The sequence below is a fragment of the Chiloscyllium punctatum genome, chromosome X, assembly GCF_047496795.1.
Source record: "Chiloscyllium punctatum isolate Juve2018m chromosome X, sChiPun1.3, whole genome shotgun sequence".
In the NCBI taxonomy this organism is placed as follows: Eukaryota; Metazoa; Chordata; class Chondrichthyes; order Orectolobiformes; family Hemiscylliidae; genus Chiloscyllium; species Chiloscyllium punctatum.
The window spans coordinates 24762616-24781768 of NC_092791.1; the positions used below are offsets into that span (position 1 = coordinate 24762616).

At 43.0% G+C, this 19153-nt stretch overlaps 1 protein-coding gene across 3 annotated transcripts in view; it reads right to left on the minus strand.

Annotated features, from left to right (window-relative positions):
• The window catches only part of LOC140471315 (uncharacterized), a 61657-nt gene that overhangs the window by 8439 nt on the left and 34065 nt on the right, over window positions 1-19153 (minus strand). For 2 of the 3 annotated variants that reach the window (XM_072567314.1, XM_072567312.1), the window contains exon 3: window positions 774-971. The gene's annotated coding sequence lies outside the window, so the exon portion shown is untranslated. The remainder of the gene's footprint in view (window positions 1-773; window positions 972-19153) is intronic. The other variant, XM_072567313.1, reaches the window with a different exon arrangement.

Genomic DNA, 19153 nt, shown 5'->3' on the forward strand with positions numbered 1-19153 from the left:
GAGTCTCACTCTCACTGCCTAACGCGCAACGACCATGCGTGCCCAGCGAACACCGGGCGTGAACCAGGGGCCCGTGTGCAAGGGGGGAAACGGCGTGAGCGCAGACCACTAAAAAAACCATAAATGAAATAAATAGGGCGCGGCGCGGGCCTGTACCAGGGCGCGCAACCTAAAAAAAAACCCCGTGAGTCTTTCTCTCACCGTCTGAAGTTCAGCGGCTGTGTGTACCCGCCGGCACCGGGCGTGAATTGGGGGCCCGTGTGCCGGGGTGGGGCGTGAACTCAGACCTCTCCGCGCTAATCCCACAGAGGCCACCACCCAGGACTGTGGAGGCAATGGGCGAAAGCTTGGCCCAGAGGCTCCGCTCGTTGGGCTGGTTTGGAGGACTTCCCATCTTGTCGCACACGTAGGCCTTCCAGACCCTACCGCGGACTCAAGGAATGGCGCCAAAATAAAAACTGGGCTCAACGTACAATGGGATCCCCAAAACACCCACTGCAGACGTTATCCAGGAAGGCTTTGTTTGTCGGTGTTTTACACAGGGGGGTCAATCTGTCGGGGTCTCGTGCCTAAAGTCGTCGGTCAAGGGAAATTCAGTCCATCAGTTACTAGAGCACGTCAACAATAAATGACAGTAAACGAAAATCAAAACGGTCTCATGCACACCTTTACCAGTGCTTCGCGATCCCAATCGCCCACCCGCGGAGGATCACTCACACACGCGCACACACACACACACACACACACACTCTTACAGAGTACTCTATTGTTACCTGACTGCCAGACCCACTCTGTTCACAGGTTCGGATAACGGCCGGCAGCGGAGTCCCTTGCGGGGCTCTGGGGAACTTTTACGGGAGAGGTAAAAGAGTAAAGATACTCACCCAGAGCCTTCGCAGAGATCCAGCAGCCGTCGTCATCCCGGACGAGCCCCCAATTGTTAACGCGGATGAAATGACCTCAGTCCAAGCCTAAGGTTCGACAATCGATAATTTATTAAAGTGTTTAACGCCGGCGGAGACCAACCGAGGTCCGAATCTCGATCGCTCTCCCGTTCCCCGCGCGATGTTACAAGTTATATACTTCATGAGTCAGGGTGTAGGAGATTGGGTATGAATGAGTGTGAATGGTGGCAATCATGGCTGGAGTATGTGTGAATGTCAAGCTTCCTGCCGTCCTCGGAGAGTCGGCAGCATACACAAAAGGTGTGCTGTTTATCTTTACGTAAATGGGTCCGGGTGCTATCTGCTTGTCTCTCTGTGAGGGCTGGAGGCTAGCACCCCCCTTTGTTACTTCCAAGGTGTCTGTTAGATTCATCCTGTTCGTTTGGTGTTTGCCTTTTGTGTAGGACTGTTTTGCATGATCAGGTTATGGGTGTGTGTCAGTTGGAACCTTGACGAGATTATAAGGTGGGTTTCGATCTGTGAGTCATGACCATTGTCTGGAGTCCTGACTAGTGTCTGGTCCGGTGTGTATTCGGATCTGTCTTTGGGCCCCCCTTCTCCCGATCATGTGGTCGGGCTGGCAGCTCCTATTTTAGAATGAATACTGTTGCTTTAAAATGGATACTGCTGGCTCTCCCGATGTGGGCCTTGCTCCATGGTAAACACGGGGTGGTTTATCACCCCCCTTCACAGATCCTCACATTTATCTTTAAAATAAGAAAAAGATAAGGCGTAGGCTACCTTCTTAATATATTTTGAAGGGGTTTGGTCTAGTCTGGTCCATAAGAACATGGAGTCTTAAATATTAAATGATTCCTTCACTCCTAATATAAAGACCTTACTGATTCAAGAATCTTCATGAAGAGTTTGGTACTGACCCTGACTTTGTAACCAGAGCAGTCAATTCAGCCGAGGCCCTGATCAATGACTATCTGTTTGAGTGCTGATCACTGGAAAATAAAGTGAGTTCTTTCCTGTCTTTAATTCTCAATTTTTAAAAATCTCCCAATACTGAATTTTTAATCTGCCTTGAAGGTTTGGATTTAGTAAATAGAATTAATTCCACATAACTATCCCATAAGAAATAATAAATCCTTTCCTTTTCAAATGTTATTTAAGGCTTGTGATTTTACGCTCTTTTCTCCAGCTCAGTTATATTAGATTAGATTCCCTACAGTATGGAAACAGGACATTTGGCCCAACAAGTCCACACTGACCCTCCGAAGAGTAACCCATCCAGACCCCTTTCCCTCTGACTAATGCACCTAACACTGCGCAATTTAGCATGGCCAATTCACCTAACTGACACATCTTTGGATTGTGGGAGGAAACCCACGCTGACATGGGGAGAATACACAAACTCCACACAGACAGTCACCCGAGGCTGAAATCGAACCAGAGGCCTTGGTTGTGTGGGGCAGCAGTGGTTAATTATCTGGTTAATTTGAATACTATGCATTTCACTGAAAACTTAAAAAATTTGGCCAGAAATTATTTTTGATGGGATAAGATGTGTCATCCATTGAGACTGTCGGGCATGATGTTAAAAATAATTGCTGTATCGATCCCTTTTCGTGCCCAACATTTGCAGGGAAGTCTAGGGTGCAACACAGCAATGCGAGAATAGGGGGTGGGTAGAGGAGACATAAAATATTGCAGGAGATCAAGTGTTCAATGTTCAATTTGAAAGCACTTGATAGCAAAAGATAGAACTGGAGCAAATCTTTACACACTTTTATAAGCCGTTATTAATAGACATTCATAATATAAACATAAATGTCCTAACCTACCAACCCCAGTTTAAATCCGCTTGTATTTATTGGTGCACAGCAAATCCCTAATTAATGTCCACCGTCCTCAATTATATATGCTAAATAGCCAGTGGTTTCATACCAGTTTTTGCTTTAACCATCATAGCACCATTGTGATATTTTCCTCACTCAGATCTGCCTCAGATTAACTTAACGTCAGCTAAACTAGTGTAATTCCAAGGATAATGGAATAGATATGCACAAACGCTATTTGCATCTCAATGAGATAGAATAGTCTAGATTTTGAGGTCAGTAGCTAAGCAAGAAAGATTCCCACAAAGCTCTAACAACCTCTGTGGTGGCAATTACTCCTTTTCCAAAGCCAGTTCAAATTGGGTGCCAAATCATGACTGTAGTGATTGTAACGAGGTCAGCCAGGGGGAAATTCATAGAATATGAGTTCCCTGATTGAGGCTGTTAACCTGGTCAAATCAGGGAACCTTGGCTGACAGATATAAACAGGAGGGTTTCCTGGTGGTGGAAATTGAATAAAGATTTGTGCACTTTGTGTCTTTCACTGTCTCTCACACCTGCGCACACACACCATGGGTGCTGGGAAAAAATAAGCACTACCGCAGTTAGGCGGTAGTGTGGGTTAAAAAAAAAAAGAGAAAAGAAGTATAACCAGGTGGTTAAGGGCACTAAAAAAGAAAAAGAAGAAAAAAATAAATCTAAAAAACCCCTACCCTCCCCTTATATAAAAAAAAACAACAAAAAAATAAACAGGAGGGTCAGAGGTTCTGTTCACTCTGATAGCTGGCTTTGGAGGGAGTTAGATCAGTGTCAAAGTCTTTCCACCTGTAGATAAAGGGTGACTTGGTAACAGGATACTGGCCTCTGGGGAGTTATTTCAATGGCAATGTCTTGAAGCACAGCAGCAGTTATGTCATCAAGCAGCAAGTTGATCAATCAGATTAAAGTATTCTCACAGATGGCAAAACATAAATGCTAAAGGCACTTAAAAAACCTTCACTTAGAATTTAAGTTTTCAGATCAATATTATAAGAGCTAAACTTAAGCTAAACTGGCCTCTGAAAGAACAAATTTCATTTTTAAAAGTTTGGAATTTTTAATCATTGTTGAGAAAGTTAACATTGTGCAAACATTCAATAAGTTTTTCAGACTACCGATTTATGAAGTTGGTACATGACTAAAAACCCAGTTGCACCTCATCTAAAAAAGATGTAACTTTATCCCAGGATTTTTTTTTGAGAAGAAAAACACCCAGACAAATCACATTCAAATTCTTGTAAATCACTTTTGTAATGAAAGTTGCAGTCTGTAGGAATATCTCCAGCGCACTCTATGGAGGATCACAGACTCATTGATAACAGCTTCTGGATTTCTGCATTAATCCATGTGCATACAGGCTCCCAAGGTTTCTATCAGTTTCAGTGCCATTACAACGGTCATTAACTGTCATTTCACTGGGTTATAAGATCAAATAACATCAACATCTCCCAGCACATGCTTCAGAGGTGGATGTGATCTCATATATATTGACAAGACCTGTGTCACTCACAGTACTTTTGCTCCAAATTGGTATAGCACAGGTGCAGCAACTCTGATTCTACAAAAATTAATGATGACTAACGGCCAGGCTCATTTCCTCACCTTGATATTAATTAGACCACACCGGTAAACCTCACCTCATGGATAATGTACAGTTATTGTGACGAATTAACATTTCCCCATGCTTGCCACTAAGTCAGACCAGATGTGTGTTATGATTATGATGGAAAATGCGGGCACCCCATAATGATACGTTTAACATCTTATCATATGCAACCATGACTCAACAATCCAACCACATGTGCTGCAGGGCAATTCTGCTGAATTAAAGATACATTTGAAAAAAATGTTTGCACAGAAAACAGCAAACCTATCACAATGATATCTATTGAATTACTGAGTCTATAATTGAGTCTCATAATTATTATTCTATAAAATGAAGACCTACAAAATCTTTACTTTTGGGTGCTTTCTATGACCCTCTTGATTTGTTTCATTTCGTAATGCTTCTGACAAATTTCCCAGAGCAGTTATCATCTCTGCAGTTACCAGAAACCACACTCAGGAATCTAATGATGTGTCACATGTGGCATATGTTTCCCATCCACAGACAAGTCATTTTATTGTGAGATGGGTGCTTTATAGACAATCTCAGTCCTGTAGCAAAGTGGACTGTTGCTTCCATTGAGGAAAGGGTTGGACCACAACAACCTTTTATGGATAAAATTATCATACTTGATAGTCATCCAAATTTAGTTGTTATTGCTTTCGCATCCATTAAAGCCCCCAGGAGTAGGTTGAGAGATCATGACAAGTGGTGATATTGCCACAGCACTAACCAGGCAAATTTCTTTTTGGGCTTAGCTGAGATACAGAGTGTTGAAGCCTACAGAAGAGATGAATCAAGAAGACTTGGGATGGGCTCAATTCTTAACCATTTAGCTTTTACCTAGATGACTGAATATGAGCTATATTAAACTTTGGCAACAATCTTAACTCATCATTCCTTAAAAAAGGCACAAACATTTAAGCCGAATCCTAGTTGGACTGGTTTGGTCAGGGAACGTTCCAACTTCTTGTCAAATGGCAGCCTCCTCCACAACAAGAGATACAAACAAAAGCCCAACCAACAAAATTGGTAGACAGGAGTCGAGCTTCCACTTTTACCATCAACTTTCATTGCAATGTTTGAATCTGGCTCTGAGTTCCATGTGTTTGAATCAAGATCAGCCCAATATCTAAACCAAAACTACTTTGTTTTCACCTCAGTTAGAACAAGGATTCTGATACAGGTCTGAGGAAAAGCATCTTGGTAGCATTTAATACTGAGGGAGGTTGATCTTTGAAGAGGTGAATATCAGGTAGATTATGAATATTAGATTAGATTCCCTACAGTGTGGAAACAGGCCCTTTGGCCCAACAAGTCCACACTGACTTTCTGAAGAGTAACTCACCCAGACCCCTTTCCCTCTAACTAATGCACCTAACACTATGGGCAATTTAGCCTGGCCAATCTACCTAACCCGCACATCTTTGGACTGTGGGAGGAAACAGGAGCACCCGGAGGAAACCCACACAGACACAGGAAGAATGTGCAAACTCCACACAGTCGCCTGAGGCTGGAATCGAACCTGGGTCCCTTGGTGCTGTGAGGCAGCAGCGCTAACCACTGAGTCACCATGCCGCCCTTAATATCATGCGTGTGGTGGAGGCCTTAACTCTAATAAATATTAGGATCTCATTCCTTTGTAATCCTGTGATCATGTACACATAAAACTGTTTAAAGAACATTTGCCTTCATTAGAAGGATTTAGTTAAAAATCACACAACACCAGGTTATAGTCCAACAGGTTTATTTGGAAGTGCTAGCTTTCAGAGCGCTCCTCCTTCATCAGGTGGTGGTGGAGTATAAGATCGTAAGACACAGAATTTATAGCAAAAGTTTACAGTGTGATGTAACTGAAATTATATATTGAAAAAGACCCGGATTATTTGTTAAATCTCTCATCTTTTAGAATGAACATGTTGGTTCCAGTTCTTTCATATGTAAATCGCAGAACACTTAAAAGTTACATTCTCAAGTGAACTTTAACAATTGGTGTCATGTCGGCCCAGATAATGTATTGAAGATGTTAAATCCCTGTGAGGCTGTCTGTGCCGCAATGGTCAGACTGATTCTAATCTAAAAAATGGATTTACAGAATCTTACATGGATTCATGTAGTTTTTGAGCAAAATAAAATGCAATTCAGCAAGTACAAATTCACCCCACAAACTTGTACGTGGGTGTGTGGGGGACCTTATGAGTGTTTGTGAGAGAGTGTGTGTATGTGTGCGAGTGTAAAGGGGTATAAGTCTGTGAGAGAGAGTGTGGGTGCATACATGCGAGCATATGAGAGAGAGCTTATGCATGAGAGAGAGAGAGAGAGAGAGAGAGAGAGAGAGAGAGAGAGAGAGAGAGAGAGTGTGTGTGTGTGTTGCGTGTGTTGCAGTGGGGTCACCCGTAGTGTGACATGAACCCAAGGTCCTGGTTGAGGCCATCCCCATGGGTACTGAACTTGGCTATCAGCCTCTGCTTGGCCACTTTTCATTGTTGCCTGTCCCAAAGTCCGCCTTGGAGGACAGTCACCCGAAGGTCCAAGGTCGAATGTCCCAGACCGCTGAAGTGTTCCCCGATTGGGAGGGAACACTCCTGTCTGTTGACTGTTGTGCGGTGTCCATTCATTTGTTGCCATAGCCTCTACTTGATCTCGCCAATGTACCATGCCTCAGGACATCCTTGCCTGCACCATATGAGATAGGCAACATTGGCTGAGTCGCATGAGTACCTGCCACATACATGATGGGAGGAGTCCCCACGCGTAATGATGGTATACGTGTAGACACTCTGATATGTGTGGCGGTGTCTGCCGTGACATGGTTGTATGATGATGTCCTGAAAGCGGGGCAGTTTGCTACGGACAATGATCTGTTTGAGCTTTGGTGGCTGTTTAAAGACGAGAAGTGGAGACTTGGGGAAGGTCTTGGTGAGGTGCTCATCCTCATTGATAATGTGCTGTAGGCTGTGAAGAACATGGCGTAGTTTTTCGGCTCCTGGGAAGTACTGGACAACAAAGGGTACCCTGTCGGTTGCAGTTCATGTCTGTCTCCTGAAGAGGTCATTACAGTTTCTCACTGTTCCCCTCTCCTTCTGCCACCAACTTTGTGTACAAGTTCTCTACGCAAGGGATTGGGGTATTATCCAGCTGTTAGAAGTCATTTACCATTTGTTTAAAATACCCACAAAGGTGTACCAACCTATTGGGCTTCAAAATCGGCATAACTACTGCTACGCATTCCACAAACTGGATGGGTGATGATTTTGTTTTCAAGCCTCCTGATTTCTGGCTCTACTTTTGCCCATAAGGCAAATGGCACTGGACAGGCCTTGCAGAATCATGGAATTGCTTCCTGGTCAATATGCAAGATGGCCTTGGTGCCTTTGATCGTCCCATGACTTTCCTTAAAAAAACCTCCGGGTATTTAATTAGGACCTCACTCGGGCAGCCATTTTCTAATTGGAAAATGTTGGGCCAATCAAGATGAATCTTTCTCAACCAATTCCACCCCATCAAGCTTGGGCCCGAGCCTTTTACTACAATCAGTGGGAATTGCAGCAACTGCTTCTCAGGAGAGACTGGAACCGAAGTTGTAGCCTTAATCTGTAAAGGTTCCCCGGTACATGTTCTCAGTCTGACCAAGGTGCTGTGCAAACATAAGGTTGGAGTCCAGAGTGAATTTTGTTCAAGACTGGTTCTGCGATCACTGATACAGTTGCGATGGTATCAACCTCCATTAGAGCTGAGTGACCATTTAACCAGATGTTTATTTTGATTGGTTCAGATTTGAATGTCACTAAGCAATTTAACTGTTCCAGACCAGATGTAGGTGGGCTTTCCAGGGTGTGCACTCTCCTGGAAACTGGCCTATGAGTTATTTGACTCAGGTCAGGCCTCTTAGGTCTCCTTTGCTGCCTTGAATCCGCATACTGGCAATAACTACAATGGCTTCCCAGCCCAGATCCTGAAGGACATTTTATCCACTTGGCCGAGGCTTAGCTTTGTTTCGGGGTTTTGTTGTAAGCTGGCCTAGGGTCCCTCGCTCAGGATATGTCCTGAATGAGGCTGTGTGTGAAGGATGCCAGTTAAGTGATTAAGTGATTAGGCTAGGTTGGGGTGAGTGGGGGAAATCAGTCTGGGGTAGGGGAGGGGGCAGTGTCCAGTCCCACAAGGTGGGAAGGTGTGGGGGGGGGGGTGGGGAGGTAAGAGGGCGATCTTAAGTCTTGGAGCAGGGGTGTGATGTCGGGTCCCTGGGTGGGGGCACTGGTGAGCTGTTGTGGGCTTCCGGTGGTGGCAATGGTTGGGCAGGTGGGGATTTGAAGTGTTTTGGTTGGTGGTGGTGGTGGTGGTGGGTGGCTCTCCTTTTGTGGAGATGGGGCACATCAAGTTTGGTGGTGGTGGGTTGGGTCAGGGACCAGGGAATGAAAGTTGTTGGGGAGGTGTAATCGGGAGGTGTGCAAGGTATGTTGGGTGAGGGGGTCAGTTTAATAGTTAACCAGGAGTTAAATCAGGTTTTTAAATTGTCAGATTTGAATATATACTTTTGGAAGGTTTCAGGCATAGGGAAATCATCAATCATTAGTTCCCTTGGAGTCTGCAACATCAAAGATTCTACAGGGTCCTGATACACAACTCCCATCTATGCTGCAGAAGTGACTGCCTGGGCATTGGAAAATCCAGGTCCTATGGCACATCATGTTAGTCCAGGCTGATAAAGTGAATTCCTGCCAAATTGTACCTTTCAGCTTTGAATCAGTAGCCCTGTAGGGTGCAGCGATGTGATCAGGTTTTCTACCTCTGCCGTCCTTTCAGGCAGTGAGTTCCAGACACCTACACACTGTGGGTGACAAACGTTCTCCTCAATGCCTCTCTTAATCTTTCACTAATAACTGTACATCTATGCAGGCTAGTTATTACCCCGTTAAGGGAAGTGGGCCCTTCCTATCCACTCCATCCAGGGCCCAATATTCTACAATTTGGTCTTCCCTCGAGCACCTCTATTCCAAAGAAAACAACTACAGCATATCAAATCCCTTACTAAGAACTACAATTTTCCATTATGCAGTGAATTATTCACCACAGAACTTTCAGATTCTGACCTGTTCTTGTACGCATAGTATGTACTGCACATACTTGATCCAGTTGAGTTTCTGATCAATGGTAAACCCTTGCCCCAAGAATGGGGGATTCAGTGATAGCAATGTCATTGAACAACAAGGGGCCACGTTTATTTAACATTGGTAACTGCCTGCTATTTGTGTGGTGCAAATGTCATTTGTTACTCGATAGCCTGGATGTTGTCCAGATTTTGCTACATGTGGACACTGACTAATTAAATGACTGAAGTATCTGTCTACAACTCTTTTAGAAATGTAGTTCATATCACACAGCTCTGGAACAAGATTAATTGTCATTTTGAATAACTTGTACTGTGTAAAAAACAGAGTAAGAAAAAGAATTCATTGAACGATAGACTGTGATTTTATTTTGCTGCTTCTCTCCACTGCAAAAGCCATTGATTGATGATGGGTTAAGTCCCACAGTTGAACAGTCATGGGACAGGATGGAGTTTCAAATATAACTTGACTAAATAATGAGCACTGTTAGCTTCAGAGAGAGAAAGAGTGTCGTCTATAGAAGTGTTATCTGCACAACTTCCTAGTAAGTGGTTATCTGTCCCATGGGAGGACTCTTTCAAATTATCCAAAACAAATAGGAAAACAAATGTTCAACGTTTTAAATATTATATTCATTGCAGCTTGATCTATTAAATGTTATGAAAGAGAGAACACAAAACTCTGAACTTCATCAGAAGAACAGGACAGGGCCCAGGTGATGGAACCCAAGAATGCTTCTCATGCAAATCTCCAGGTTTCTATGAATAGGAAGAGATGCCACTCTGGAAGTACAGTAGGTAGAGTGTTAGTAGCCACAGTAATATGATGCAAGCCTGAATGGCCAAATGGATTTCATCAACAAACTCAGACAATACAGAGAAAAATCACATGCCCTGTTGAGCTGCTATGACCTTCCCACTTGGAAGATCATCAAGATGCTGTCCCAGCAAACATACCATCTGCTGCTTTAAATATCCAACATCCTGGGGAACAGCCAGAACCCTGCAGCATTACAGTATGAACAACTCAGGAAGGACACAGCCATCACCAAATGCTGCATGCTATTCAAAGTTTTATTCAAACAAGGCCTGAATGCACAGACTATGCCTTCCAGGCATAGGAGGTTTCAGTAGAGAGACCAAGAGTGGGGCTAAACCTCTGGATTAGCAGCTACTAACAGTAACCAACACTGCCTTCAACATAGGGAAACATCCCAAGATACTTGGGAAGTAAGCAAGCAAAGATTAGCATTGAGTGGGCAGGAGGGTCCATTTGTTGCCACTGTGCAATGGGTCAACTGCAAAATTACAAGTCTTTAAGTTTACCCCTCCAGCCATCTGACATGAAGGTGGGAGCCTAGTCCATATATTCAATCAGAATTGCTCCATTTTTATTACATTATATCACTTTTTGACCATTTCAATCCTTGACCTAAAAATACATGTTTCAACGAGAAACCATGAAGGGTCTGGACAAAGTGAATAAGTAGAAACCATTCCTATTCATAAAAAGATTGAGAATGTAAGGGCACAAATTTAAAGTAATTGGCAAAAGAAACAAAAGTAATATAAGGAAAAACTTTCTCACATGGTGAGTTGTTAAATCTGGAATATGCTGCCTGAGAGTGTGGTAGAGGCAGGTTCAATCAAAGCATTCAAAGGGAATTGCTCTCTGGAAAGGAACAATGCACAGGGTTGTGGGGAGAAGGCAGAATCACCAAGTGATTTGCTTATTCAAGGAGCCAGTTTACCTTCAGTGGGCCAAATAGCCTCCTTGTGTGCTAAAACAATTGTGTGATTTTGAGAAATTTTTAAAAAAATTTATTTATCGTGAGTTCATACCAAGCCTTTATATGGTCCATTTCATAGAGTGATAGAGTCATACAGCACAGAAACAGACACTTCAGCTCAGCCTATCCATGCCAACCAGGTTTCCTAAACTGAAATAATCCCATTTGCCTGCATTTGGCCCATATCCCTCTAAACCTTTTCTATCCATGCACCTGTCCAAATATCTTTTAAATGTTGTAATTGTACCCACCTCTACCACTTCCTCTGGCAGCCCGTTTCATACACACACCACCCTTTGTGTGAAAATGCTGCCCCTCAGGTCCCTTTTAAATCTTGACCCTTTCACCTTAAACCTAAGCCCTGAGAAAAGACTTTGGCTATTCACCCAATCCATGCCCCTCATGACTTTATAAACCTCTATAAGGTCACCCCTCAGCTTCTTACTCTTCAGGGAAAAATGTCCCAGCCTATCCATAGACCTCAAACTCTCCAGTCCCGGTAACATCCTTGTAAATCTTTATTGCATCCTTTTCCAGGTTAATACCATTCTTCATACAGCTGGGCAACCAGAATTGTACGCAGTCCTCAAAATGTGACCTTGTCAATGGTAGGGGAGTTCCTTGTGGCTGTATTCTGGTGGTTCCTTCGACTAGACTGCTTCAGCAGCTGTTAAAAACAAGGAGGGTCCAAGCCCAGGGTTCCAATGGTCTGGGTTTTCCTGGAGGCTTCTGCAGCATCTTTGCAGCGGTATGGTTGGTCTGGACCAGCCTGGGACTCCTTTTGGCAGCTGTTTACAGCGGCGTTGGTCTGGATCTCCTTGTGGCAGCTTCAGTCAGTCTGTGGCTCCATGTGGCGTTTCCTTCAGCATCATAGTAGGTCAGCCCAGGATTCCAACGGGGGAGTGAGCCCCCAGGCCCAGAACTGTGAAATGGACTAAGTGGAATTTGTCTTATATTCTTTACTTTTCCTTGATTATATTATCATGGAAGGACTATTATTCTGAAATTTTATTTCTTTATTTTTCTCATTTATAACTATGACTTCTGAAGGTTTGTAATGCAGGACTTTTTCTTTATTTATTTTTCTAAGATTTTTTCCAACTCTCCAGGTTAAAAAAAAAAGTCCCAGCCTATCCATAGAACTCAAACCCAAAAATTTGTACTCAAGAATTTATACCTTTGTACCCAAGATGGTACCATTAATGGTGACTTGTAAACTTTTCACTGTATTCATATGAGTATGTGACAATAAAGCTAATTCAATTCAAAGTCTTGTACAGCTGTCACATGACATCCCAACTCCTTGTCTAACACCTATATTTTCTTTTGAAGCTCTCAGGTCAACTTGTTCTATTGTTCAACCCAAGACTTCAGAGGAGGCTTCCACATGGAGCAAATAGCTCAACTTGGGCTGCACCTTATATGATGGAAGAGTAGTTTGTCTGCTAATGTACTGCATTGATCACGAGACTGTGAATGTGTCAGAGAGCTCTTTCCAACTTCATTTCCAGGTGAAGATAGTCTGGAACATGGCATTTATTTGTCAAGTGATCATTTCCCAACAAGAGTGAAATTTTATGGAATTTGTCCCTTTGGTGCACCTCCCTCATCCTCAAAGCTGGCTGCTAAGGTGTTTAGCACAGGAGTTTACATGAAAATACACAAAGCTCTTGCATTTCAAACTCTAATCAAAGATGATTGCCCTCTGAATTCCTCTTGAAGGATATAGAACATTTGGGATCCAGAGCTTTTAAATAGAGGTAGAGTGTAGAAATCAAGCAAGTTATGGCAAATGCTTATAAATTCCTGGCTTAGCCTTAAATGGAGGATTGTATCTAATTCTAGGCACTTTAGGAAGGATGTGAAGGCTTTAGAGATGGCACTGAAAAGATCTGAGAGAATGGCTATGTCAGGAATGGAATGGCGGATCTGGAGCTGTTCTCCTTGGAGAAGAGAAGGTTGAGAGGAGTCTTGATTGAGGTGCTCAAAATCATGAGGGGGCTGGACAGAATAGATAGACAGAAACTGTGCCCAGAGAATGAGAGGACACTGTTTTAAGGTGATTGGCAAAAGAAGCAACAGTGACAGAAGTTTTATGCAGTGAGAGGTTAGGATCTGGAATACATAGCCTGAGAGTGTATGGTAGAGGCAGGTTCAATAATGGCTTTCAAAAGAGAATTAATAAGCATCTGGAGAGAGAAAGCCGTAGAGCTGTGGAGAGAAGGCAGGGGAATAGGACTGGCTTGACTGTTCTGGTGTGGGCTCAACAGTTCAATTAGTTTCTTTCTGTGCAGTACCTGTTCTATGATTCTATTCTATTAGCAGTCAGCAGCAGGTTTTTAATAGTGACTGGTTGTTTCATCTTTCAACTGACAGCCAATGAATGCTGACGCCATACTCCCTGTGCATTCAGTCCAAATACAGGGGGACTTCATCAACGGGAAATAGGGAGACCTTATTGGAAAAGTTGGATGTTTTAGGATTTATTGTTCCAACCCCCTATCAGTCACAGATCCCCAAACTCCTGCTGGAATTCTTCTAGACATGAAGAAGAATTTAAACATGAGAGGACTTAGAGTCATAGAGATGTACAGCACGGAAAGAGACCCTTTGGTCCAACTTGTCCATGCCGACCAGATATCACAACCCAATCTAGTCCCACCTGCCAGCACCCGGTCCATATCCAAACCCTTCCTATTCATATACCCATCTGAATACCTTTTAAATGTTGCAATTGTACTAGCCTCCACCACTTCCACTAGCAGCTTATTCCATACAAGCACCACCTTCTGACTTGGAAGAAAGTACCAAGGTTGTGGCAGATGATAGGAGCAAACCTGTGGATATCATACCCTTCAACTGTCTACTTCATTCACTGAAGAAACTCAAATCTTTGATTTGGCAATAAAGCTCAAGTTACACTTTTCCAGAAGCCAAACATTATTTGAAACAAAATCTACTTCCACAAAGCAACTATGTCTGTCATTTCTCCCCTCCTTGTTTTATGGATTTCCATTTGTGAGACTTCCATCTAAGCATATGGGCAAATACTGCAGTGGTGTGCCATTTCAGTGTGCAAGATGGCCAACCAGGAGGCTCTCTTCCTCTTACTGCCTGCATATTGAGAGGATTTACGAGCTGACAATCAACATGTTTGGCCACAATAGAAATGCACTTTCCAGGCCAACAAGTGCTAGTGTGGGGCTCTAATCCAGAACTTCTGGCTCAGAGGTACAGGGATGCTATCCACTGTGCCACAAATTCCTCATACACCAAGTCAAGAGAGCAAAATTCATAATACTCTTCCAGAAGCAACTGAGGAACAGTTAGGGAACAGGCATTTTAACTGTGTTTGGGCATTTGCTTGCATAATTTGAACAACACATTCCCTCAGAAATAGAATGCTCATCAGCATCAATCTACCATCGACAGTGGCTAATTGTGTCGCTCTTCATAAATCACACTTCATGACCATAAATGCATTGTTTAATTGTGTGTGTGTATATATAATATATATATATATATATACGCGTGTGTAGGGGGTAGAATATAGAGGGCACAATGGGTTAATCTAATTCAAGAGCAAAAAGAGGAGAAAGAGGACATGTCAGAAAGGATGATGGGAAATTCCAGGCAATCCCATCAGACACTGGGATAAATTTGTCCACGGAGGGGAGTCTATTCTAGTGAAGTCATTTGAGTGGATGGGATAGCACTGCGTGGCAGCTCCTCTCTGAATAAGCTATTGTTTGTAAGGATTGGAATCAGTGTTAATTACATCAATTAGTTACAATGGATGTGTAATAAATAGCGACTTAGTGTCTGACTTCCTGCTGAGCCTGCTAGATTAATTCAGGCCCTGAGCTGGAGCTGAAAGCAGTGATGGACAATTCATTAAGCCTGAAATGCCGCACATCCTACCCGTGAAGATTTGCATTAGACACCCGTGGCTGTGCAGAATTGTCTTGATTGTTTCCACTGGCTATTTGTCGTGCATTTAAGCTGCGAGTCTTTTAACAGAAAGTAGGTGCGCACTGGTTCAAAAATGTGCGGTGCCTGGGGATTAGCAATGGCCCTGCCATGGTTGCTATGGCTGGGTATCTCAGGAGCGTTAGAATGCAGAGTGATGTGCAGGGAAGCAGTGGGGCTGGGACATACAAGGTAAGCTGTTCTCTTGCCATTAAAATGGGCTGAGAGAGTTAATTACAAGTGGCTAAAGGGCCTTGCAGAGAAACAATAACCACGTTGCCATTGACATTTTGCCTCTAGTGCGGCTAAATTGCTTCCGTGGATTATTCCAGCTTGGTTGTAAAAGACACTCTGCAAGTGAAAATGTGGTCAGGCATTTGGAAAGAGGGAATGTCGATCTTTCCCACAGTCCCATATCCTCCCCTGTGACATGAGGTGACCGCAGGCAACCTGGTGGGTGAGGGGGTGGGGTGCTACAATTGAGAGAATGTGGAATCTGTACATTATTTCAGGCAGGCCCTGATTCACTACTAATGGAGTCTGCCTCAGACAGTGTTGTGCAATCAATCAGTTATTTGTGCGTCAAATTAATCAAAATCAGACTACATGCCTCCAACATTCCCCCTAGAGGAGTGATGATGCAGCCTGTTAAACACAGCTAATCCGATATAATACAATGCATAACAATGATAAATGGGACTGCTTTAACTTGAGCAAGGTCTCAATTAGATGTTACTGGACACTAAAATTTAAAGTCTCTAATTTTAAAAACAAGCTTCTCGCCTCTAAATTTTATGTCCCAAGAATGCTGACTGAAATGGAGGTCACAGGCCTCACTTTAGCACCCCTCCCTTTTGGCTGCACTACAAATCTTGACAGAAGAACAAACTATGTGGAACAAATGGGAATGACTGCACCCAAGCACAGAATCTTACTCCCGCTTTGTGTGTAACTGCACACTCAGGATACAGCAGGGACCCTATCGTCGATCACTTCCCAAGCTGAAGGGGTCGGAGGCCAAGAGTTGACTCTGGCTGAATTAATGTAACCCAGCTCAGACAATAAGCCATTGGATAGCTTATCTATTGATTGGCTAACAAATTTACTGTTGTTCTTTTCACTTATTTGGTGTTGGGTTGGGAGTATTGCTGGCTGGGTCACTCATTCCTATTGTCCTTGACAAGGTAGTGATGAGTTATTTGCTTGACTACTGCAGTCCATTTGGTGTAGTTATGCCAACAGAATTTTTCTTTTCTTAAAATGTTGCAGTTTGATAGGACAGGGTGGCTTGCTTAGCCATTCTTTTTAAAGAGGGCAGTTAAGAGTCAACCAAACTTCTGTAGGTCTGGAGTCACATGCAGACCAGACTGTGTAAAGACAGCAGATTTGCTTTCCTGAAGAGCATTAGTGAACCAGAAAGTATTTTTTTAAAATACAAAAAGCCGGTATTCTCATTACCATGGTTACTGAGTAGGGAGAGTCCAATGTTTTTTTTCTGATTAGAGTTTGGGATTCCACCATTGCATTACCATGTCAGGCTGTGCACCTGTGTATGAGAAGGTTCATTGATCAGAGTACTTGCTACAGAACTGATCTGAGTCTAGAACAAATGACTGTTTTGGTTTTCACCAAATCCAACTTTTGAGCAGACCAAGCAATCAGCAGCAAAACAATAACCTGTGCTTGTATAAAAACCTTTCTAACACTGTGAAAATGTTCCAAAGTGCTTCTGAGGAACATTCTCAAATGGATATGCCACCGCCATTGCCTGCCACCAACTCACTATTGGATAGCAATGCTAAAATAGCCAAATTTAAATGGAGTTTGATGTTATGCAGAGGAAATCTTCAGAGCACAACACAACTACAAAATATTATGCTCTGCCATGAGCGTGATGTCCCAGTATTACGAGTAAAAAAAATTACATCTTGATTTTCTGATCCCGTATTGAGTTTGGCATCAATCAACAACTGTTACAAGCCCATCAATCCCTCAGTGCCACCCTCAATGTTAAGCAGTGAATTTTACCAGGAGTTTGCAACTGTTGGCTATTGCAATTGATGTCATCTATGGTGTACACACTTACTTGCATGTACCTGTCATTTACAACTCCCCCCGCCCCCCCCCGACCACCTGACTGATTTATCCCCAGTTTTTCCCATGCTGAAGATGTGGGCAGTTCGTTGCAACAGCCCTATTGTCTGGTGGGCGAAGGTCAACCCCAAGATCTGGATGTGTCAGCTGGGAACAATTGTCTCTGAGTCTGAAGGGAGTTGATTTAAGTCTCACTCCAAGGCTTGAGCACAAAGATTGGGGCTGATACTCCAGTGTAGTACCGAGGTGGCGTGGAACTGTTGGAGGTGCTGCCTTTCAGCTAAGGTGTTAAACAAATCAGCCCACTCCATGAACATAAGATCCTGGAGCACTAAGTTAAAAGAGCAAGGAATTTCTCCCTAGTGTCATTACTAAAATTTATCCCTTAACCAACATCACAAAATGAAATTACCTGACAATTATCATATTATTGTTTCTGGGAGATTGCTGTCCACAAATTAGCTGCTGTTTCCTACATTTTAACATTGACTACACTTGTTCAAAGAGTACTTTATTGGCTGTAAAGAGCATTGAGATATCCAGTGGCTGTGAAAGATGCAAGTCTTTTTTATGGCTCATGCTGCTGAAGATAACACAAAATAAAATTGTGTGTTAGGTGGAATTTGTAACGGTATTTCGCAATGTCATGTGCATTGGCATGTCTGCATTACCAGCACATATTCAGAGACCTGAAAAGGGGGCTGGGGGAGTGTTATTGGTAAAACATGTTTGAATTTGCTGTGCTTTCTTTGGATTTTTTTTTAAATGGCTGCACAAGATTGCTAGCCTGAAGACAAAACTCCTCTAAATGCAATTTTCTGTCAACTCTACAATCGGAATTAAATGGGGCTGATACGAACCTGATACAAGCCTATTCTAAAAATAGTGACAAACTTTCCTTTCTTCCTACTACAGAGAGTTTGCAAGGACTAGAGGTACAAGTACCTGGACGGAAACAGCACTTTCAAAATAAGCTCTGAACTGTCTTTAACACCAATTTGCATGACATTGAAATCTACATTCAAAGTCCGGACTTGTTTGAGTGGTCGAGTTGCGACAAGTGTTAATCTAGCTGTTTTTGGCATAGATTCTTTAAACTTAACAGCAGAAAACTTGCTACATATACTCAAGGCTGAAATCTGAAACAAATAATGATACAAGAGTGGCACTAGATTAATGTCAACAATTACGTAAGAAAGAGATTTGGGGTGCAGGAAATAAGAGGACATGGCCAAGCTGCTTGTCCTCTTCTGGTTTAGGTCATTATCTCGACTCAATGTATTACCAGGTACATGATTCACGGTGTGCTCCCTTTTTAGAAAATAACAAATATAATCTCCCATTTTATCCCCATACTTCTACTTTTCATTTCTTTTTTCCCCTCTTTCTTTTCTTTTACTTCACTCACTAAACAGTTCAGATGGCATCTGCAACAGCGAGTTACCCCAGGAAGACTGAGCCTTGAGGCAATGTCAGTGGGGTAGGCCTAGCAGCAAAAGCTAGTGCCTGAGGATCGGTGACTTCGTTGGTTGGGTCTGGCACTGGTGGTGGTAGTGTGAGAAGAGCATCATGGTTACAGAGGTGGGCCGCAGGCAGTGGCGGAGGTGAATTGGCCCAGTGGCAAAAGATGGTGCCCGAGAACAGCGACTGCGACGTTAGTTGGGTCGGGCGTAGATGGAAGTTGTTCTGAACGGCTCAGAACTCTGGTGCAGAGGGATGTCTCCTCAAACCATATTCTCATTTTTCTCATTCTGAAGCTATCAAAATGGTGCTGTATTGTGTTGATGCATGAAAGCTTTTCACTGTATTTGATTGTATTT